This window comes from Protopterus annectens, chromosome 2.part0, assembly GCF_019279795.1.
Source record: "Protopterus annectens isolate FY-2018-M chromosome 2.part0, PAN1.0, whole genome shotgun sequence".
NCBI classification, from domain to species: domain Eukaryota; kingdom Metazoa; phylum Chordata; order Ceratodontiformes; family Protopteridae; genus Protopterus; species Protopterus annectens.
Genome location: NC_056728.1, coordinates 1969134786 through 1969159415, shown reverse-complemented (window position 1 = coordinate 1969159415; position 24630 = coordinate 1969134786). Strand labels below are relative to the sequence as shown.

General features: G+C 41.6%; 1 protein-coding gene across 1 annotated transcript in view; it reads left to right on the top strand.

The window, feature by feature from the left end:
- Positions 1 to 18052: 18052 nt before the first annotated feature.
- The window catches only part of KANSL1 (KAT8 regulatory NSL complex subunit 1), a 1638220-nt gene continuing 1631642 nt past the window's right edge, over positions 18053 to 24630 (top strand). Inside the window, exon 1 of the mRNA XM_044060463.1 lies at positions 18053 to 18782. The gene's annotated coding sequence lies outside the window, so the exon portion shown is untranslated. The remainder of the gene's footprint in view (positions 18783 to 24630) is intronic.

Sequence of the window (24630 nt, the reverse complement as noted above, 5' to 3'; positions counted from 1 at the left end):
GTGTATTTTCATTTTTCACATTGTGTATAATATTTCCATCTTGGTTACATATACATTTTTGCATATATAATTAGTTGTAACAGATGATTAATGCTAACTGTGCATCATACAGTTTGTGACTATAGAAGAAGAGGAAATGAGAGAGAGACAGTGGATTTGCATAAGTTTGTAGCAGACAGAAAAATAAAGAAAAATGAGGAAAACAAAGATTGACATTTGGTGTGAAATTAATGAGCAGTGGTATGAAGAGAGAGAACTGAGATAGTTGACAATATCAGATCTGATTTATATTTATTTTCTGTCCATTCCTTAATGGATGGGCCTCTGATCTGATCTTGGATCCAACTATGTCCATTTCCAAGCTCTTGATCTGAGTCTCAGGCTCCTCTCTCTGCCTGTAATCCCTGTGAAAAGAGTGAGCTGCCTCAGATCTTGTTTGCCACCTTAAGGGCTTGATGGATCTTGGTGATCAGGTGAAATAGGATTGTATAACCAGAACTTTTACTAGATTAGTACCTTTTTACTTCTCTGTTTTCAACTTCTAGTCATTATTATCCCTCCCCCATCTTTTTCCCACTCTTTAGTTTGTTTTTTTTTTTCAAAAAATAAAAGAAAATGTCTTATATTTTTAATATAGTATAGACACACACACACTTACACATACTTTTACTCTTATTCCTTTCCTCCTTTATTGTTTCATTATGGTCAGGATGTTGGATAAGTCATCCAGCTTTAAGAAATGCATAGCTTGTTCTCACAAGCTAACGAACTCAGATCTCATGAGAAATGCATTTATTGCTTGAGGCCTTCACATTTAGAAGCGGCATGTTTGATTTGTGAACCTTTTTGGACAAAAGTAGTTGAGAGGAGGAATAAGCATATTCTAAAGGATCTATTACAGCCTACTGCAGGAGAAAAGCCCTCATCAAGTTTGGGGAAATCTGTGGCTGCTGCTTGTTTGCCTTTTTGGAGGATGAAAAAGGGGAAGAAGTCCAGGGAGAAACAGAGACAGATTAATCTAAAATTTCAAAAAAAGGGATCTCTGGATACAACACCCTTGTTGGCTCCTCCACTGAAGATCTCTAAGCCTTCAGAGCCAGCACTCTTTTTGGATCCAATAGTTATTGAATCCATAATGCCACACAGTTTTTCATTGGACCCTGTTTATCCTTGGGTTGTGGTCTCCTGTTAATGTCCACATAGGCCTCAATCTGCTTTTTCTTTGAGATAGATCTCCATATCCAACTAGGCCTTCATCTGCTTCTTCTTTGAGATCTTCTAGATGTCCTTCCATTTCACTGTTGCAGCATTCATTACACTAGAGATCCCATACCAAGGGTGGACTGATATCCGGCCACTATACCAAAGCCTTTTATATTGCTTTAAGGTATGCCATATGTCACACACACATACTCCTTGCATAGCATAGGGCATAAAGATGACCTCTGGATGTAATATCCTTAGAACTTCTTCGCCTCCAGTCTAAACACCAACTCTGATCGGCAGTCTGCATGCCCATTCCATTGCTGGTTCACCAAACTGTTGTAGGTAAGTGCTCCATTGTTTTATTTTTTCTATTATTTTTTGTTGCTTGAGGGGTTTCGTGTTATCCAAGATGTGGTAAATGCCAGAGTGGGAGACAGATTCCCCTTAAAGACTGTCACGAGCAGTGCCTATTTTGCCTCTGTGCTTCCCACGACCATACATTCTGTTCAGTTTGTCAGGCCTTTGCTCCCAAGGCCCTCCATAGCAGGCTTTCTTCTTTGCCTTTGTATCTAGAGAATCAACGTCTTAAGCTCTTGGCTAAAGGCACTATCGAAAGAAATTCCTGCTCTAAGGGGCAGCCATCCAGGAAGAAGGCGGCCAAGAAATCTAGGCCAGATTCTTCTGCTGTACAGACTCTGCCAGATGTTTCTCCCGAGGCAATTGAAAACCCAGAGGTTTGTCTGTCTTCTTTGTTGGGTTCTTTGGCCATGACCTTATTGGAGGCCAGTGGGGATCTGACCTTAGGCACGTCCTTGGAGACCTTGCAGATGTCTACATCTGACGTTCAGGGGGAGTCGCAGCTGATTATTTCCGAAGAGCCTAGGGGTGTTCCTCCAAATTTTAGTCAGAGAAGAGATACCCACTACCATTATTGAATGCCGTCCAGGGTCAGAGCCTTCTACATTTCATAAGGCGGACATCCCTTTAAAGAAAGAAAACAAAACATATTGCTTTAGCTCCTAAGGACCCACAGAGTGAATGGCAAAATTTCACTTTTTTTTTTTTTTTTAAATGCTTTGATGGCTTTAAAATCAGATCCAGGGAACAGGATTCCTCTGAGGAGGAGGCAGATTCAGATGAGGAATCCCTTGCCTACTCCTCTGATTCCCCCTCCTTTAGAGTATGGGTCTGAGGAAGAGGACTCTACTAGTCATGATACTCCTTTTGAGGAAATTTCATTTGGGGACACAATCTCTAGGATGATGGAATTTTTTTAATGGGATTGTGCTCAGGTTTCTGAAGTGCAGAAAAGGTGGTATGAGCTCTTGCAGATGGACTCTTCCTAGGCCTTCTACTGTACTTCCTTTTCTGGCTACATTGTTGGATGACTTTTCTAATGCTTCTAAGGCTCCTGACAAGCTTCCTGCTCCCAAGAAACCTGATAGATTTTATAGGGTGCCTGAGGACTGTAAATTTCTTCATAAGTGCCCTTTGGCTGGCCCTTCAGTGGTGTCTGTGGCTTCTGACAAGCCATCTCAATTGCTTCCTTCTCTAAAGTTATTGCCTTCTGACAAAGATGGCAGAAGTATGGAAAGGCTGGGGGAAAAGGTTTACAAATCTGTTACTTTAGCTTTTAGGGCCGTCAGTTATCAGACCAATATGTCCAGCTACATGTTGGTTCTTCTTTTCCAGGCCTGTCAGGTAATTTCTGATCTTCCAGACTCTGAAGGGAAGATTTCTGCCCTCTCCTTGTTGGGGATTTCTTCCCAGGTGGCTAGCCATTCCATTAAGTGTAGTTGTGATGCAGCAGATTCTTCCTCTAGGGCTACTGCCTTTGGGACTGTGATGAGGTATTCTTGCCACTGGCTTCAGCTTTTGCCTGATGATATTGAGGCTAAATTGATGGATGCTCCTCTGGATAATAAACACTTGTTTGGTGAAGCTGCTGCTGATTTAAGTCCCTTCAGGGTAAGGGCAAGGCTTTACAGGAGCTTAAGCATGTTGCTTTTGTTTCTCCTGTACCCAAGTTTCTGAGAAATTACCCAATAAGCCAGCCTTTGTAGGCAGTCTTGCCCTCCTCACAAGGGCAAGAAAGGTGGGAAGCGGGCTCCTCCTGCTAAAGCTACTCAGACTTTTGTGCCCCAGAAGTCTCCTTTTCCTGGTAAACCAGGTGGTGTCTGACTATCCAGTTCTTCCTAGCCACATTCCTTTTTCTCTTCGCCTTTCTTTGTCTCTCCTGGTTTGATTAAGATTACTCAGGACTTCTGGGTCCTGTCCATTATCCACCAAGGGTATTTCATGGTCTGGAAATCTCTTCTCCCTTTTATGGCAATTCCTCAGCCCACTTAGGAACAGCTGTCCTCCTGTCCAGGGGTGCTTTGTGATGTCTTGACTCATGGTACTCATTCAAGAAGTTCCATTTTCCCAAAGGGGGGTTTACTCCCGAATGTTCCTAGTACCCAGGAAAGAGGGTACTTTGAGACCAATTTTGGACTCCTCTCATCTAAATACATTTCTGAAGGTTCCCTCTTTTTGAATGTTGTCCCTTCAGACTTTTCCCTCTTTACTTCCTCAGGCTTACATGGAGTCTGTGGATCTCAAGGATGCGCATCTCCGTATCACTTTTTCATCCTCTTTTCAGGAAGTTTTTACATTTCTCTATTGCTTCTTGGTAATTTCAGTTCTCCCCTCTTGCCTTTCTGTTGCCCCAAGGGTATTCACCAAATGCCTCACTCCTGTGATTGCTTTTTTGCAGGCTAAGGGGGATCCAAATGTTTCCCTACTTGGACGATGACCAGTTTCAGGCATCCTCTCCAGAGAGCTTGTTCCAAAATCTTCACTTTGCACCCTTCTGCAGAGCTTAGAGTTCAGTATAAACCTCAAAAAGCCTTTTTGACACCTTCTCAGGATCATGTTTTTTTTTCTGGGGTGCGGGATACAGACTGTTCCTATGCTGGCATCCCTGTCTCCTCACAAGGCCCTAACTCTCATTTTCTTTTTTCAATTCCTTCTTCCTCTGACTTTTTTGACAGCAAGGGAATTTTCTGAGAGCCCTGACGTTCATGGCTTCCACTATCCTTATGTTTCCTTTTTCCAAACTCCATGAGAAAACTTTAGTGGTTTCTACCAGTTTGGCTTCAGCATTCTCATCCCTTCGATTTCTTAGTTCCTTTTCTCCCTTGTTTCAAGCAGGATCTTAAGTGGTGGATTCAGCAGTTGACTTTCAATCCAGGGTCCCCTTTTCATCCACCTCTTCCTCTCAGGAGCTGTTCACAGATGCCTCAGATGTGGGATAGGGAGCAGCTTTCAGCTCTGTAAAGGTGCAGGGAGGGAGTCTGGTTGCCTCTTCAACAGAAAGACCACATCAACATCAAGGAGATGAGAGCTCTTCTGCTGGCTCTTCGGGCCTTTTGTCCTCTCTTCTCCCCAGGACCTCTCAATGTGTTTACAGACAATACCATAGTGATGTGATATGTCAACAGACGGGGTGGAGGGGGCAAGGCCTTATCATTTTTGTCGGTTGGCACCTCTAGTGGTGGAACTAGCTATCCAGTTCCAACTGACTGGCAGTATACATCCTTCAGGTCAAAACACTGTGGTAGACACTCTGAGCAGGTCCATAACTCAATCTCACAAATGGATGCTTCACATGGATGTGTTTCTGGGCATTGTCCACCAGTGGGGTATTCCTTAAATGGATCTTTTTGCCTCCCCTGTGAACTGACAACTTCCTCTATTTTGAGCCAGAGTTCCAGGGCCTCTGGTTTGGAAGATGGATGTCCCCTCTTTTTTCTTGGAAGGGGATATTTCTTTGTCTTCCCTTCCCCTCATTTCAAAAGTCCTGTTCAAAATTCAACAGGATGCTCCCAAAATCTCATTGGTGACTCTCTTTTGGCTGAGACAGCATTGGTTCCCTCTCTTGCATTTAACCAGTGACAGTCACAAGTTACCTCACAGGGTGGACCTACTCGCACAAGACAAGGGATTTATCTTCCATCTCCATCTGTCCACTCTTCATCTGACACTGTGGGGGAATAGGATTTTGATTCCACATAGACACCTTTTTTCTGAGGATGTGCTTAGAGTCCTACAGGTGGCCAGGAAACCCACTACTAGGAAATCTGTTTATCCAAATGGAAGAGGTTTTCTGTTTGGTGTCTTTCACATAACCTGGATCCACTTGCTGTGGATGTACCTTTGGTTCTGTCTCATCTGTGTGAATTGGTCAATGCTGAGTTGGCTTATTCTTTGGTTAAGGCCCACATATCAGCTGTTTCTGCTTGTCTGCCTTTAATTACCTTGATAGCTTCTAGATTTGAAGCTAATCAATTCCTTAAAGACGTCCTTCATCTTAAGCCTCCCAGGAAGCCTGTTCCTCCTCCCTGGGATCTTAATTTTGTTTTAGAAAAAATGACACAGGCTCCTTTTGTGCCTGCAGCCTCAGCTTCCTTGCAGTATTGCTCTTGGAAGACTGTACTTTTGTTAGACCTTACTTCTGCCAGAAGGGTGTCTGAGATAAAAGCCCTTACGGCTTGTCCTCCTTTTTGGTGTTTCATAAGGACACTGTGTCCCTTTGTGCCAAACTTTTTTTTTTCTTTTCTTTTTTTTTTCAAGTCCAAGGTGGTAAATGAGTTGTCTCTTAATCAGTCTATTCATTTGCCCACTGTTTTCCCTTCTCTGCAATCTGCCAGTGAGAAGGTGCTGCACATTGGATGTGCATAGACAACTCAGATTTTATTTGGATAAGACTAAAGACTTTTCGTAAATCTGATCAGCTCTTTGTTTCCTTTCATCCTAGGTCCTTAGGAATGGGTGTGTCCAAGTAAACTATTTCTTCTTGGATTTCTAAAGCAATTTCTTTTTGTTATTACTTTCATGGTAAGAGCCTTCCTTCTGTTAAGGCTAATTCTACTAGAGCTGTGGCTTCTTCTGGTGCTTTTTTCAAGGGTTTGGATATCAAGTGTATTTTTCAAGCAGTTACCTGGACTTGTGTGCATACTTTTACCAAGTTAGATGGAATTTCCAGAGCTAGACCTGGTTTTGCTAGGGGCATCCTTCATGGTTTCTGGAGAGCTCTGCTGGTCTTTCCTCCTCCCTTTTGCTTCCTAAACTTTGGCACTTTCCCTAGAGTAATAAATACTGCAACATTGAAGTGGAAGGACATAGAACAGTTGTGTAAAATCTTAGCATAATGGTAGATGCCCTTCTCTTCATTGTTGCATTATTCACTCCCTTCGTCCACCCCCTAGTCCATTTCTCTTCTGGTTGTACTGATTACCTTTTCTTTTCCTTGGACTGGCGTTCCTACTGGGGCTCTCAGTTCTAAGAATGGTATGTCCAGATGTCACCTTTATGCCCTATGCTACACAAGGAGCATACGTGTGATGTATGGCGTACCTTAAAGCAAAGTAAAGGCTTTTGGTATTCTGGCCGGACATTGGGCCGCCCTTGGCAGGGGATCCCTAGTATAATGAATACTGCAACAGTGAAGAGAAGGACATCTATTGTTTGTGTTCTAAAGAATACTTCAAGTCAAGTTTTACCACCATTGATGTGCAGTGATCATGGGGTTATAAAAGTTAATTTGTTGCTAGATAATTCTGCCAAACTGAAATCTAAACCAATGCACAGATGGTTAATTACAGATTTTATGGAAGCAAAACAGCCACTATGTAAAACTAACTGGAGTGAGGTGTTCAGTGGAAAAACTGCAGATGGAATGTGGAAAGTTTTGAAAGATAAATTGTTTGAGTGCAAAAAGAAATGTTTAACATCAGGGGGGGGTATATTTCCATAAGAACAAGATATCTGATTAAGAAGAGAGACAAAAGAATATAAGAAATAGAAGAGAGTACGAACTACAACTTTGAAAACTGAAATAAACAAGCTGGGCAAACAGATTAAGCATAGTGTGAGACGGCATCAAGAAATAATTGAAGAAAATTTATATAAAGATATTGAGCATAATAGGAAACCTTTTTTATAGATCCCCAAGATGTGGAAGGAGTAAAGACACATAAATTGATAAACTGTATGCAGATTCTAAAATTTATTCTCAGACGCAACAGATTATAGATATATTTACAAGATCTTATGCAAAACAGTTTGGCTCCACAAAAGGGGTAATAAGTTGTTCTAGTGACATCCAGGTAACACCAGATACTGGGATCAAATTAGATTATATCGAAAATGAACTGCGTAAACTGGATCCAAACAAAGCACAGAGAGGAGAAAGAATTGGTAACAATGACCTGAGAACACTTCAGCAAGAACTTTACACTACCATTATATCTGTTCTTCACTAGGTCATATAAATATGGGGAGATTCCTCATGATTGGAGACATGCACTTATTAAGCCTGTCTTCAAGGGAAAGGGGAGTAAGACAAACCCAGAGTCATACAGACCCTTAAGTCTACTTTCATGTTGTGGAAAAATAATGGCGAAGGTAATATTGGATAAATTATTGTCAGAACTGGATAGGTTGGGACCTGAAACCATATTATCAGCATGCATATGTTGAAAACAGATCTATCACCACCTGTAACATGATGTTCTATAACAATATAATAACAGCTATGAATGAAAAATTTGTGCTGTGGTGTAATTTATATAGATTTAACTTCAGCATTTGACAGGGTCATACACAAAGCACTGATCAATAAATTAGTACAACTAGGTATTGATGTACTCTTGATGAGATGAATAGCTGCATAGCTTACAAATAGGACATGGCAAGTATTGTACGTCAACTGGACAGGTGAAATCCTTGGTTACAGTTGGGGGTGTCTCACAGGGCTGTGTCCTAGGCCCTTACTTGTTTAGATTTTATCTTTCAGACCTAACTTTTTCATCTGAGGTGTTCTATCTATATGCAGATGACCTGAAATTGGGTAAACTGATTACATGTGTTACAGATAAGGCATGTTTGCAAAATAACTTGATTAAATTGACCATTTTGGCACAAAAGAATAATATGATGTTAAATACATCAAAAACTAAACATATGAGATTTGGTAGACATAAATTGAAAGGTGAATATTTAATACAGCATGCAGCGATTGAAATCATAGACTCATTTAAGGACCTCAGTATATGGGTAGATTCAGCTATGAGTTTTTCTAATCATATCAACCAATTGGTTAATGATAGTTCTAGAACTATAGGTTGTATAAAAAAATTTATATATAAAGTCTAGGAAATCAAAAAATGATGAAGTCATTGTTAGTTACATTAAACCCAAACTTGAGTATGGAATAACAATATGGAAACCCTATAAGAAAACAAGCATGAGTAAACTGGAAAGAGTACAGCAGAAATATACCAAGGGCATCCCTGTATATGAAATTTTAAGTTATTATGAAAGACTAAAATATCTGAACTTGTACAGTGTCTCTTATAGATATCTAAGAAGAGATCTTATTCAAGTATATAGGGGATTTAGAGACCACTACCTCTAGGAATGCTTGGGGTTACCAAAAAGTACTAGAGAATCATCAGACAACCTATGTAGAAGATTCTATAGGAACGAGAAGAGTACTAAATGGTTCTCTGATAGAGTAGCTGATGCATGAAACAGACTACCAAATTACATCGAAGCAAGTACTAGTTTAGATATTTTTAAGAACAGCCTAGACACTTGTTATGGGAACAAGTGTTATGGTATATTGGTAAGGTAGAAGGGCTTTTAATGCCTGTGCTTGAAATATATGTATGTTTGTATCTATCATTATGGTATGAGTTTACACAACTGTACTGTCCTCTTGAAGCCTCACAAAAGTTGCTGTGGACAGGATGAGATGTTTCCTTCAGACCCAGATCCAGACCACTGTCAGATTTGGAAGGAATATCTCTACCTGTCGGTCTTTAATGTCTCCTTCTCCAATCTGTCTTCTTGGATTGGAGCCCTTGGATCCAACTTTGGCCCAGAATAGGTCAGCATCAGAGCTGAAGTTGCACACTTCTTCGATTCAGATAAGTTCTATGATGAAGTCTGCTCCAGCACACAGAGTCATCATAGTCTCAGAGCAGTGCTGCCGGTGCTAACTCTGATTAGGATGGGATCAGGTCTAAGGATCCTTTCCTTCCTTTTGGAGCATCAACACTTGATTGTTAAACTCCGGCATCAGTGTTGGCTCCTAGTGGAAAGGTTTCCAGGGTTGATCACCTTTGGAAGTTTCGGCTTCTGCAGCAGGGTTCCCAGTATCCATCTTGAGTTGTGCATTCAAGGCTTTCAAGAGAGTACTCTCTTAGCCTAGAGAGAGAGAGCTGCCCTCTCAGAGGTGGATTCAACCCATCCCCAGAAGGTTTACCAGGTTCTGAAGCCTGCTATTCTGGTCCCATTGGGGCAAACAGTTTCTGACAGCTTTTGAGCCTATTCTCTCAAGTGAAACTATATCTGTTTGAGTTTTCTTCTGAACCTCCCACATCAGAAGTTCACTGGAAGCGTAAGTATAAAAGAAGGCACTTAGATTCCCCAGAGGAATCCTTGACCACCAACAATTATTTTTATAAAAGAGTAGGTTTCCCTAGATCCCCCCTTGAAGACGTCTCGTTTGGAGAGTTTCTCGAAGAACTAAGGCAGAAAGGGGGCTGGTCTTCCTAGGATCCTTTTGTGACAGTAGGAGGCACTGCCAGCACAGCTAGCTGGAATTTTATAAATAATTATATGTCATTTGTAAATATCAAACGGATTTATACAAGATGTCTGTGTTACAAATGTATTAGAACTGTATGTCTTGTGTATACCAAACTGATTTATATAGATGTTTGTGTTGAAAAGGTATTTGTAAAGTGCTTGTGTTTGAAATGTATCCATGGTGTGCCCTACCGGAGAGAACAGAAATGTATGTGCACTATTGTAACTGTTTAAATATATATGTTTTAACAGAGGAAACGGGAAGGTTAACCTCATTCCAGCAAACTTTAAAATATATCTGAAATTAAATCACTTTATGGTCTAGGCCATAACGATGCCATCTCTCAGGTTTCAATGCAGACAGAGACGCACAGTCTGTACTAGGAAGCTTTCTGTATTGTCTTTAGGGTGAACTAATTGCCACGTAGGAAGAGTGGAAGTGTTTAATTGTTTTATGACCTCCAGAAGCTCAACAGATCTGAGCAAAGCTCTTGTGTGTGTATTTTATACATGTAAGTGGCATTTTCTAGGTTTGGTGATACTCTGGGAAACTGAGTCAGATGACCAGATTTGTGATGTAATTCTGTATAGAAATAATGTTTTAATATTAGAGGAGACTGATGTTTCAGGAGCATTCTGTATTCTGTCTTGGGCCTGACAACAAGAAGGACCATTCACCAGATCTGATTTATTTTGAGAAAACTACAGTGATTTCCTAAAATCAGTATGGCTCCAACATTGCCATCCACTAGATTTTCTAGTCCTTCTTCCATGCCTCAAACTCTACCTTTTGTGGTGGATTTATCAGCTGCCTGTCAACCCAGTACTTCCTTTTCAGCCGCTAGTCCCCTCTCAAGAACTTTTCTCAGATGCCTCAGACATGGGGTGGGGAGCCTGTTTCGGTTCCCTCAAGGCCACTGCCCTCCTCATCAGAGGTCAGATCACAACATAAAGGAGATGAGGGCTCTCCTTTTAGCTCTTCAGAGTTTTCACTCCCTCTTTCTAACAAGGTGCCTCAATCTTCACAGACAGTACCGCAGTGATGTGTGTCAACAAGCAAGGTGGGGGACATGGTCATACCTTCTTTGCAGACTGGCTTTTCAAGTTTGTGATCTAGCTGTCCAGCATCAAGTGACTGTTCAGGCTGTATGCATTCCTTGAGAGCAAAATATAGTGGCAGATTCTTTGAGCAGGTCCAGATCACAGGCTTATGAATGGATGCTTCACAGAGATGTGTTTCTGGATATTGTCCTTTGGTGGTGTACTCCTCAGGTAGATCTTTTTACCTCCCCTGTGTACAGACAGCTTCCTCTCTGTACCAGAGTCCCAAGTCCTCTGGCTTGAAAGGTGGATGCCCTATCTTTTTCTTGGAAGGAGATGTTTCACTACACCTTCCCTGCCCTTCCTCTGATTCTGAGTGTCCTACTCAAGATAGAGCAGGACTCCCTCAAAATCTTGTTGGTGACTCCCTTTTGGCCCAGACTACATTGGTTCCCCTTTCTTCTTCACCTAGCCAGGAGCAATCGCAACAAATTGTCTCACAGGGTGGACCTACTCGCACAAGAAGAGGGGTCTCTGATCCATCCTCACTTGCCCACTTTTCAGCTGACATCGTGGGTGAAGAAATTTGATCCTTTTTGGGCACTTTTTTGAGTATGTGCTTGGGGTTCTGCAGTAGGCCAGAAAACCCTCTATCAGGAAATTATGCATATCCAAGTGGAAGAGAGATTTTCCGTTTAGTGCCTTGCTCACAACCAAGGATATACTTTCTGTCGGGATCCCTCTGGTTCTCTCTTGTGTGTGAATTGCTCCATGCTGGGTTACTATATTCTGTTAAAGCTCACTTCTCAGCTATTTCTTCTGGTCTGCCATTAACTCCTCTGGCTTCTAGGTTTGAGGTCAAACAATTTCTTAAAGGCGTCCTTCATATCAGGCCTCCCAGGAAGCCTATTCTGCCTTCTTGGGACCTCAGTTTTGTACTTGAAAAATTGACTCTGGCTTCTTTTGAGCCTGCAGCTTCGGCTTCCTTGCAACACTCTACATGGAAGACTGCTCCTTTTGGCCCTTATCTCAGCTAAGAGAGTCTGTGAACTCCAGGTTCTTATTGTTCCTCCTTTTTATTTATTTATTTATTTATTTTATGTAGGGACAAGGTGTCTCTTCATTGTAATCCTTCTTTTATGGCCATAGTGGTTAATGAATTGTCTCTTAATCAGTTTATTAATTTGCCCTTCTTTTTTTTCCATCTCTGCAGTCTGCTAGTGAGAAGTTTCTTCACATCTTGGATTGACATAGGCAGCCCGGATGTTATTTAGATAAACCTAAGGCTATTAACAAATCTGAGCAACTTTATTTCTTTTCATTCAAGATTTCTGGGTTTGGCTGTTTCTAAACAAACTATATTCTCTTGGATTTCTAGATCCATTTTTCATGGAAAATGCTTTTCTACCACTGCAAAGGTTCATTCTGCTAGGGATGTTGCTTCTTCTGGTGCTTTTTTTTTTTCAAAGGATTGGATACCAGTTCTGTCCTTGAGGCTGGTACTTGGACCTCCATCCATATTTCCAATAAGCATTACAAATTGGATGCTGTTTCCAGAGCAAGAGCTGGCTTTTCCAGAGCTCCTCAAAATGGAGAACATCGACATTTGTGCTGTAACAGAGACCTGGTTTAACGCAGCAGAAAGCACCCCTGTGCTACCAGGCTATAATTTAATCCACACCTTTTGGTCCCGAAACATGGACCAAAGCTCCAAAGACGGTGGTGTCTCCATATTCATTAAAGGGTATGCACACCTTCAGACTAGTAGCCCAGCATAACGCATCTGAGATAATTCAGGTACAACTAACATTGGGTAAGACGGCAATCCAGATCATAGCCTGCTATAGGTCCCCAGCCATATCCCTAGACTCTCACTCCACATTCCTAAGCACCCTGGAATCTGTCAAGGTCCAACCCAACACTCATGCTAGGAGACTTCAACTACCTCTCCATCAACTGGGAAAAGTACTCAAGCACCAATACACTGGCCCAACGCTTCCTGGAATTCATCAATTCCAATGCCCTGGACCAGCTCATTCTGACCCCCCACTAGAGGAAGCAACGTCCTTGTCCTTGTTATTACTAACCTGGGTGACTGTTGCTCTACACCGATAGTCAATCCCTCCCTGGTCAGATGTGACCATAAACTAATCACCATGGAAATCCACATCTCACAGTCACCCCCCCCTGCAAAGGTAACCACCTTAAATAAACTTCTCCAAAGCTGACTTTGCACTCCTAAAAACAGAGGTGGCTGACTTCACGGCACCCATGCCAGTGGAAAATAGCTGCATGACTGCCGAATTATACACCAATGGATTGCATGAACATGTAAATGCATGGAACTAGCCATACCCAACAGAACCAAGATGATGTCCTCCAAAAAAAGGAAGCCAATCTGGTGGTCCCCTGCCATTAATAAACTCTACAACAGAAGGAAGAAACTGTTGCAGAAAAAGGTGAAGTCCCAAGACTGGAAAAACTCCCATATTAGCCTCAACAAAAAGTTGAAATCCCTCATCAAATCCTCCAAAGACCGCTATGAAGGCAGAATTCCGGCAGACACTAAAAAGAATCACAAAGCCTTCTATAGTTATATCAAGAATCTCCATGGCAATACCCAGATTTGCTCTGAGTTGCAGCACAATGGCACCTCCTATACTGAGCCAACAGATATTGCTAACATACTGGCTGACCGATTCAGTGCCAACTTTACCCTTCTCCTCCCCCAAAGGACCAATAACAATACTGCCAAGAAGAATGCCAGGCACCCATCATTACTGCAGCACAGGTTAAAGATGCATTGTCCAAGGCCAAGAATACAGCTTCCATGGGGCCCGATAATATCCCTGGCTGTGTTCTACATGAACTACAAGTCACGGCCTCACCTCAGGCTTTGTTCCTACTGAATGGTGCACTGCTACAGTCATCCCTCCCCATAAAGGGGGAGCGACTACAGACCCTGGGATTTATCGCCCCATTAGCCTGAAGAGTCTGATATGTAAAGCTCTAGAGCGCATCATCGTGGACCTGATTAACAAAGATATAGGAAATCTGTAAACTCTAGACCCCACACAATTTGGCGTTGTGAAAGGGAGATCATGCCTGCTCAACCTGGTTGACTTTGAGTCAGTCACTAGGGCTGTGGATGAAGGTAAAGCATTGCATACAGCCTACCTCGATCTGGCCAAGGCCTTTGATACCATTCCTCACTTGGGAATTATTGGTAAACTCACCAAACTAGGCATCAACCCCTATATTACTAGGTGGGTTGCAAATTGGCTCACAGATAGAACACACAGTGTGAAAGTGGCGGACTCCCAAGTCAGACTGGTGACCATGAGTGGAGTCCCACAGGGATCAGTCCTGGGTCCTCTCCTGTTCGGCATCTACTTCTCAGAAGTCCAGGTCAACACAAAGGGACTCTGGCTGACCAAGTTCACAGACGACTGCAAGCTGAGAGCCATTATTAACTCCCCAAGTGATGCAGACATCCTACAAAAAGGCCTCACTGAGACCAATGACTGGTGTCGAAACCATGGCCTTAAGCTTAATGCCAAAAAATGTCGTCATCCCCTTTGGTAAAAATTCAGTTCCCACTAATTACCACATCGATGGGAGCCCACTGAACACTGAAGGCGTTATAAGAGATCTGGGGTTGCAGGTTGACAGCAACCTCTCCTTCGACCACCACATTGCCACTGTGGTCAGAAAGTCCTTCTATGTGGCACATCTCATTACCAAGGGTTTAGAGGTCATAGTCTCTCTACTCTTCCCTCATTAAACCAATCATCTAGTATAATGCCCTATTTTTACATGTACCTCACTAGACACACCTGCAACAGCTGGAGAGGCCACAAAGAGGATTCTAGGCAGTAAACACATGTCCTACATGGACAGACTCAAAAGACTCCAGCTATTCTCGGTTTCATATCGCCTACTTAGAGGCAATCTCTGCTTGACTTACAAAGCCATGTCTGACCCAGCTCTATTAGAAATGCTACATCAAAAGAAATCCAAATCCCTCTGCACCACATGCTCCAGAGACCTCAGCCTCATTACCACAATCAACAGAAAATGCTGGAGGGACAGGTTCCTCACCCAGAGACTGCCCATGCTCTGGAATAGACTTCCCATACATGTCAAGCAGAGCACCTTGCTGTCCCTTTCTAAGAGAAATCTTGAGTGGATGGGTAATAGAAAGTTCACACCGGGGATCACTTCAGTGGCTGTACTTGACAGAGGCACTGGGAACTAACCTCGGGCGGCACGATGCCAGGGCACTTCTGTGGGCTAGGCTTGTAAAGGCTCAAGGGCCATTAGCCTAGTACACACCTATGAACATGTCCTGCGTGGGTTTCTTGAGGCTCTTTTAGACCTTCCTCCTCCCAAGTCTGCTTTTGTACTACCCTTTTCTAAAGAATACTGCAGCAGTGATATGGAAGGACATAGTACAGTTATGTAAACTCTTACTGTAACAATAGATGTCCTTTGATTCATTGTTGCAGTATTCTCTCCCTCCTCCCACTTCTTCTCTGCTTTTTCCTTCCATCTTCCTGGCCTGGAATTCCTTTCCCTTTTCTCTTTCTGGATGCATGTGTTCCTGCTAGTTTTTATGGCTGTTCTTTCCGGGGCTATTCAACTCTGAGGTGTGTATGACCACATGTCATCTTCTGTGCCTTGAAGGAGAGCATGTGTGTGATGCATGACTTTTTTTTTTTTTTTTTTTTTTATAAAATCCTAAGGCTTTGGTATACTGGCCCAGACACTGGGATACTCTTAGCAGGGAATGCCATTTGTAAAGAATACTGCAACAGTGAAGAGAAGGACATCTAATGGCAAGATTTAACACAACTGTACTTTCCTTCAGCTTTGGCTGCCATATGTATTCAACATCAGAATGGCGTTTAGTTGCTGTAAAAAGGCTTCTGGATAAAAGTGGTTATGTCCTGATTTATACTGGGATACAGAAGTATTGCTTTTTCATACCAGCCTTTAACCAAATTAAGCATAATGCAGCAGCTATTTAGGCTTATTTCAAGAAAGGTCATGGGGGTGGGACTGTTCAGATGGGTGTGTACATACATTCAATATTGTATAAAGTATGTATAACCCAAAAAGATTTTCTTTATAGGGGAAGAAATAATGCACATTATTATACAGTATAAAAAGTGTAAAATAAAATCATATATACATGTACTTAAGAAAATTGAATGTATTGTTTTCAAACCTAAAATTTTGCATTTGTGTTTCATTACTGTAGATTTTTATATTGTGTGCCATACCTTTAAATCTGGTGACATTGCAAACATTGTTAGTTTTAAGTACCATTTATTAAGGGTTGATCTTTCCCTTAGTTTGCAAATCAGCAAAAGACCATGCGTTGACTTCTGAGGTAAAAATTATAGCTGACTGCAGTATTGTTTCAGATCCTCCCTATTTTGTAAAACCAGCGCACCAGTGTTTGTGTGTTGGGGGGTAATTATTATTTGTGTGACTTGCTTACTGTACACTAGTGACGCAGTAAATACGTTTACACGTTTTATCCACTGGCTTGTATACAGTTTTTGGGTGGCTAAAATTGTTTGGTTATGTTGCTGTCAAAAACGTGCATGACGTGTCAAATGTACTGATGACGCTATAGTTTTTTTTTTTTTGCTGCCTTTTGAAAGTGAAAGACTATGTATAATACCTCACAACTGTACAGATTTTCACAGAATGTCCAGATTTTTTCTCATATTTTTGGTCCAGCTTTCATAAAATTGTGGTTTTCTGACAAATTAGTGACGAATCATTAAAGACTTAAGTTAGGAAATAATAACACGTTTGAGTTTCAGACTTCATACCATCAAAAAATTCACGCTAATGCAAAACCTGTTCTAAGAGCCATATTTAAAATTTGTCTCTATTTTTGGGCCTTTATCCAGATTTCTTGCCCTAATAGGTATGTCCTGTATTGCCAGTCCCGAAGAGAATAACCCTGGCTGCTTTCGCCAGTTCCTGTGTGTTCTGTAGGGTGCTTTCAGTCACCGGGTGCAGCAGTAGATGAGCTCCTCAAGTCCTCATCGTAGCTTAGTTCATGCATTAAAAATAATTTTGCTTCCTCACTTTGAAGTGGAGTGCTTCCCTTGCAAATTGTTTTCGTTTCAACTGTTAGGGACAACAGTTACGGATTTAAGTATGCAAAAAGACCCAAGTCAAAAAGTTAATAAATGCAACTTAAGAGAAGACTGATCTCAAGCAAAGAGAGGCCAGTGCGTACAGCTAACAGTGGAATTTAATCTTTTTTGTACTAGATATAATCATGGCAGCTTAATGTGTTGCTTAATTCATTACCCATCCGACACCACCACACACACTACAAGTTCAGCTCGTGGTTGGCCTGTACAAGATATATTATGAATATTCAGTACTTGTATGGAATATTCATAAAGTGGGCGTCCGCCTTGTTAAGTGGTGGCGTTGGGTGGGGATTAGGCGGAGGGTGTTACTGCGCAGCCAGGGTGACTTTTTTTTTTTTTAAGAAGAGACTGTTAGAATGCTCTCAAAGCATTGATACATAAATAATTTTTTTTTGCAAGAATAAATCTAAGCCGCCCCCTAATTCTGACTCAGATTTTAGCTCTGTCTCTCTTAATCCCTCATAAAACTGGTGACTTCTGGAGAAAATGTGGTGAATTACGCTAACTATAAACTCTAATTGTCATTACTGAGCATTTTACTTAAGAAAATGTATATTAATCCACATTCTCTTGATCTGTCAGTGTTCCAAGTTAATAGTATTAATATATTAAAAGCGTCCCTGATTATGCTGGATATGTCCTTCAGTCTGTTTAGATTTGTCGCCGTTTCGTTTAGAGCCATCGTACATTCAGCTCAGATTTTCTGTATTTTTAAACCACCGTAGCCGCAGTGGATGTTTTTCTCCTACTCGGTAGAGGGAGACTGCTGCTTAAGCAGTGGGATTAAACAATCCTATAAGAACTACGTTACCCAGCCTCACTTTTAAAGAGCGGTGGTATTTACTCCATTTGTCCATTATACTGTACTATCGCTCTGAAGTTCCGCCCCTAGCCTAGCGCAGTCTACGGTCTGTTGCATATTAATTGTGGATCAAGTATTCAGGGAGGCACTCGGCAATGTTTTAATTTTAGTAGCTTTCCCTTCCTAATGCCCTCGTTTATTGCTCCTGTCTTTCAGTGTTTGTCGTTTTATAATGTTACTGTATAGTACCCTGTCTCCTCCCCTTTGTTAATATTTGCTTTGGGAGCTTTACTAGTGATGACGCACAACTAACCTTTATTTTTTGTGGAATTGGAATGCGCAGTGGTGTGCCACGCCACCTAGCTGCATGGTTGAGAAGTGGTGGTTGGGGAGGAGGAGCAGCTGAAGAAAGTGTGTCTCCGTATTTGTCAGAGGCTGAGTCGGCGAAGACTAAGTAGGTCCGCCATTTTCGAGAGTTGTTCTAGTAGCGAAAGAAAAAAAATCCAAATAAGGGGGCGAATTAAGAGAAGGACCAGGCTGGAGGTGTTTCTTTGCTTTTACTGAGCATTTTGTTGGACTGAATAACCGCGGTGGTGGAGACCTTCGTGCCACCTCGTGCGTGGGTATATGTACGAGAACAAGAGGATTGTTTCTGCATCCATTTCGCTGTGCCTTTCTTCGGAACTCTGTTTTCCCCGAACGTTGGAACGAGAGGGGGGTGGCGGGGCCGGTACCGGGCTGTGGCTGGTACCCGGGGACTACCGTCTTCTCTCAGTGCGTGGCCGTGGCGGCGGCTCCTTTTGTTCGAGTTTGCCCTATTGCCTGGGTTTCCTCCGTCTCCTCCATTGTTGTTTGCAAACTGCGCCCATTTTGTTCCGAAATCCGCCCGGACTCGGCGCTCGCTCCATCACGTGGTAGGTGAAAGGCTCGGCATTGCATTCCTCCTATTTTTCCTGTCTTTGTTACTTTTTTAATTTCACAGTGAGGGTAGGTAACAAGGTGGAGGGGGAATTGAAGTAAGTGCCATTACTCCTGCCCGATAATTTGACACTTTATTACACGTAGTGTGCTGTTGTGACTTCATGTTTTAATTATGATTGTTGGGACTGCAGGTTTGCAGCTTGAGCAGTTTTAACGAGGATTATAACACGGCTTGTGTATTTACCGAGATGTTTGATTTCGTCACCAGACCTATTGCTGGTAGCTTTTTTTTTTTAGTTTGAAATGCACATCCGTGGTATTTGTTGTTCAGTGAGTGGAAGGAAAGGGTCACATTACTACTGAGTAGATACAATGCCGTGTTTTAAATGTCATACGTAGATGTTGAAAAGGCTTGTCTGTCGGGGGTTTACTTGGTTGAAAGCGGACAAGAGGCGTTTTTGACGTGGATTTTCTTCAACTGGGAATTTTTTTTTAATGTGTATTAGTTGATGGTTTGCGGGAGCAGGGCGAACTGATGGCGCCACTTTTCCCGTGATGTAGTTGTAGCTTTGCAGTGTTTGTTCCCATTAAAGCGCAAAGTTCAAATTTGGAATGCTGCCGCTGTTTAGAACCTTCTCCCGGGCCGCTGCCCTCCCCGGGGTGCTGCTCAGCCAGCTAGCAGTCCCCGTCACGTGGGACCATATGGCTTGGTAGTTTTTCTTAACTAGGTAGGTGGGTAGGCAAATTGCCGGCAATTCTTATATTGCATAAGATGGTTAAAGGCCGTGGAATTGCCTATCAAAGTATGACGACGATCATGTAAAATTCTGGTTACCCTTCCCCAACATTGTTTTCCCCTTTGGTATGTGAAACGGGTTGTACATTTTGATAACTCATTAAACTTATTGTACTGTAATGTCTTTCAGTGGAACAGACTTTTCTGTTTTAATTGTGGGGAGCATTTCTTCGTGGGCTCAAGTACAAATGAAACTCATTTAGTGATAGTTTATTAAATTTTTATTATCGTTGCTTTTTTGCTCTATCTTCTGTAATACTGAGCTGATGACGTATTTGATAGTAATGCGGTGAAGGTGAATCTTGTTGTCAGCTCTAGGATTTTGCTGTACTACGGTGGATTGCAAGTGTCTAGCTTATCCATGATTTTTTGGGGTTTAGTTTTGAGTAGTCTTACGATCAACTTGTGGTCAGTGCATGCAGGTAAACTGATACTGCCTGAAACAGTTCGGGTCATTTAATTGCTGGTAGTTACATCATGCTTTGATTAGACAGCTAAGAGGAGGTTGAGTTGTAAATTGCACAGGTAATTAAAATGTGCGTTATTTGGCAATGATTTTAAATGGTAGTTCTTAACATACGGAGAAAACTCGTGTTTGTTCTAAATATCAGGTTGGTGGGGGTAAGGTTGTACATTACAAATGTGATGGCTGTCAAACTAGGTATGTCTGGTACTGGTGATTGGGATAGATTTTTGCTTATCCTAAACTTCAGTTGGTTGGCACGTGGTAGTAATTTTTTTTGACTTTCCCATTCAATGACCATACTAAGGGTAGATTGAATGGTAAGATTTTTTTATAATGTGGATTTTTTAGGGCGAGTGCTGCATTGAAATGCTAAATGCTGTTGCTTGAGGGAAACTTCTGTTCTCTTCCCCCATCTGATGTGTGATAGTTGATGGTAAGTCATCTGCAATGTACTACCGAGTGTATAGCAATAAATAGCCTTTGCTTGCTCTGCATGTCAGTATAGTTGCTCACTGATATTTCACTTGTTCTGTTAAATAGTGATGCATGTGTATTGGTGAGGAATTGCATACTTGGTGAGAACTGGTCTTAAGTATGTGTGAACATTCAAAAGCATCACCGGTTAGAAGAAATACGATTTTTGTGCAGTGTTTAGGCAGTACTAATGCAGCACTCAAAGGTGTTCTTATTTGTTCAGCCAGTCTCTCTACTGTTTAACCTATTCTATTTGTCAGATGCACACAATTGCATTAGTTTGCTTTTATTTTCTTTGTCTTTTTTATCATTTGAAATGGTGTATGCAAGGCTGTAGTTTGTTTTTGAGTGCCTTTAGAGAGTGGGTTTTGTTTTAAAGGCAACCTTTCATTAGTACTGTGCTTCTACAGAGAATTTCAAGATCATTGTTTTAAGAGACTGACTTCCTTTCTGCGGTGAAGAAAAAGGTGAGCCTTAGTGACATTGTGGGGGAGGGGATGCAGGCTTCAAAAAAAGCAAGGGCATCAGCAGTTTACAGCACCTGTTTCTCCTGGCTTGTGCCTTTTCCAGCTGACAAACTGCCCCAGGGGCTCTGCAATTCAGATCTTTGAAGGTACAGAGGCAAAAAATCGAAGCTTAACCCACCTCTTCACCATTGGTTTCCTTTCAATCACCTGAGCTGAAAAAAAAACATAAGGAGGTTAGTTCATCCCTATAAAGCTTCATTGTGGTATGCAGGGATGTTCCTCTTTCTGTACCAAGTAGTCTTGGCGTATTTTATTATGGAAAATCTGCAGAAGGATGTGGACGTAACAGATCAGTGCCTTTTCTAAGCTTAAACATGTTGGTAATTTTTTTTTGTGCGCTTATGGTGATGGATTCAGGTTGTGTGACATTTGTATTGGCTAGCTTTTGTTACTGGATATTTGACAAGCACTCTTGAATTCCCTTTGTCATGGGGTGTTTCCCTTGTTACTAGGGTGGTCTGACAAGTCCTTTGAAATTTGCTGTTTGTTTCTATTATATGCTACACACACTCTCGAAGTCTTGTTTGCATTTGTTTATGCATTGTTTTTTCATTGTATTTGCTGTTTGAGATCACGTGCTTCTTAAAATGTGTTCTTTTTAACCTTGTATTTTGAGCAACATATCTACATTGGTTGTCATTGTGTTTGATATGTTCCTTTTTTTTTCAACTTTCACTTTTTTAAAAAAACATGATCTTATCTAAATGATGGGGCTTGTGTTTTTGTTTAAGGATTGAGGTTGATTTTTGTAAGCCACCTTAGCCTCAAATTAGATGTAATTCATATTTGCTGCAATTTGTGAATTTGGTTTGTTGAGCTTGTACTGTCTCTTGCAGTCACGCATTCTTTGTTGATAGAATAATCTTTTGTAGTCTTCATATTTTCATAAGTGATTTAGATCTTAGTTGGCGTAGTATAGATTGTCGTGAAAGAGAACACTTAGTGTATTGGCGGGTTCTGCACTTGTATACTACGGACATCTAGGGGTGTATTGGCGGGTTCTGCACTTGTATACTACGGACATCTAGGGGTGAAGTTAGCAGAGTACAAGTAGCCTGCAAGTGGGGTGTGGTGAGCTAGGAGTGGTTAATGGTCAGACCAACACAATATTTAGTGTGGTGCTGGTGATACAGGCTCAGTAGTAATCTTCAGGAATATAGAAGGCTGTATGGGATTGGAGATAATGGGAACTGGGGAATATCTCCCTTATCTTGTTAGGAGTGGAGGCTACATTTAATGATACAGGATGGTGGTGTAGCATGTTTAGGAGCAGGCATGTGCAACCAAAGTCCTTCAGATTGTGATGGAGACCATTTGCCTTGTTTGTGTGTTCATAGGTAGGTACTAGGCTATCTGCCCAAAGGCATTTATAAGCTTAGCCATAATGTGTTGGCTTTCGCCGCCTCAGTCCAGCAGAACCACTGTAGTGATCCCGGGGTAAACTTTCCATTTCCCATCCAGTCGTCAAGGTCTCTTGAAGAGAGTTAGCGAAGAGTTCTGTCTAATGTAGATTGGAAAGTATGGGAAGTCTCTGGGACAGGAATCTATCCCTCCAGCACAGCCTATTTATTGTTGTGGTGAGGTTTAGATCCCTAGACCGTGTGGCTCGAGGGGGTAAGGTTTTCTTTAGGTGGAGCATGGCATTGTATGTCAGGTAGAAATCACCTGTGAGTAGGTGGTATGCAACAGAGTACAGCTGGAGTTTGTTTGGTCGAGGTACTTCTGTGGTCTTTCCAGCTGTTGCAGGTGTATTGTAAGGTACATCCCAAATGGGGCGCTGTACTCTGATGGGTCTGATTAGTGAGTAGAGGGGCACAATGACCTCTTTTGATCTAGATGCGAACCCTTTTGTGATTAGGTGGGCCACATAGAAGGATTTTCCAACCACTTTGGCAATGTGATCATCAAAGGTGAGATTACTATCTACTTGGGTCCCCAGATCCCTTATTACATCTTCTGTATTTAGGGGACTACCACCTATGTGGTAGTTTGTGAGTACTTTGTTTTTTTCCAAAGGGGATGACTATGCACTCTTTGACATTTTAGCTTGAGGCCATCATTTTGACACCATGTATCCGTGTCAGTGAGACCCTTTTGGAGGATGTCTGTGTCAGTCTGTCAGTTATAGCCCTTAGTTTGCAGTCATCTGCAAACTTGGTCAGCCACAGTCCTCCTGTGCTTGCCTGTACCTCTGAGAAGTATGTGCTGAACAGGAGGGGTCCTAGGACTGAGCCCTGGGGATCCACATTTGTAACCGGTTTAGAGTCGGACCTAGCTCCTGCAACTCTCACCATGTGGGCTCTGTCAGTGAGCCAGTTGGCAACCCATCTTGTGACGTGTAGGGGTTTATGTTCAGGCTGGTGAGCTCGTCTATAATACTAGAATGGGAATAGTGTTCAAGGCCTTAGCGAGGTCTAGATAGGCTGTGTGTACTACCTTTTGTTTGAATGTCACTTGTCTTGGTTATCCAAATAGTTACTTTTTGATGGTGTAACTGGAGTATGCAAGCCAGAACAGTTACTAATCATTTGTTCGTTTTATTAAATTGTGTGATATGGCTGTCGTTTATTTAGTTGCATTTCTCTAACATGGTGTTAGTTGTGGGGTGGAGGGCTGATGAGCAAGATTGCTGAATGTTGTGCCTGTCCCATTGCTGACAGTGTAGTTTTCTTGGATTCTTTGTTTTTCAGTGGGTTGATGCAATTACTGGGTTGTCTAGATTACATTGGTTTTTGAAGGGCGGCATTCATGGTGTAACTGAAGGATACATCTGATGCAGCTTGATATCCAGTAGGATTAACTTCTTTTAATTTGATCACATGGTAGTAGGTGTTCTACAATTTCATAAATTGTGGAAATAAGATGTTGGTAATTTTTAAGGGGTTTTATTTTTATTTTGTAAGTAGGAAAATTCATAAGACCTATATTGTAGAGCTATTTAAGTATCTTGGAGAAAAAAGGCCTCTTAAAAGAATTGAAGATGAGCAATTTTGACCTTAAAAGAGCTGGGTAAGTTGCGTTTGGGAAAACGCAGTCTGATATTTTTCTCTTGATTGAAGTTGATCTGCTAGTTGGCCTCTTTTTTTGAAAGATCATGAAAGTTGACAGACTAATTAGTGCTACTCTACCACTGTCTGCTTAAAGATGACCTGTAGGGGAACGGAATGAATTGCAGCATGTGCATTCTGTTTTTTGTCTTTTTGCACGGTTTGTGAAGTGTTCGAGGACAGATATGGTCATACTTTTGCTTGAAGTACTGATTTTGTGAAAATGCACCTGTAGGAAATGTTGCAGCATCTTTCCTTCAGTGTGTCTCGTCGAATGTGTAACTTTACAAACACGATGTTGGGTCCGCAATATTTTCCATATCTGCTTGTAATGCATTCAGTGTTATGGAAGTCGGTAGAAATGTGTACTTTCTTTTACTGTTGACTTTGTTTTGGTTTCTTCTTTACCAGAAGAACTTGGTGTTGCTGAAAAGAAATACATCAGTAAAACAGTAATAAAACAATCTCTTAAATTAAGTTATTCATTAAATGTTTGTTGTTTTTTTTCTCTGTGTCTTGTGACTGACTTCA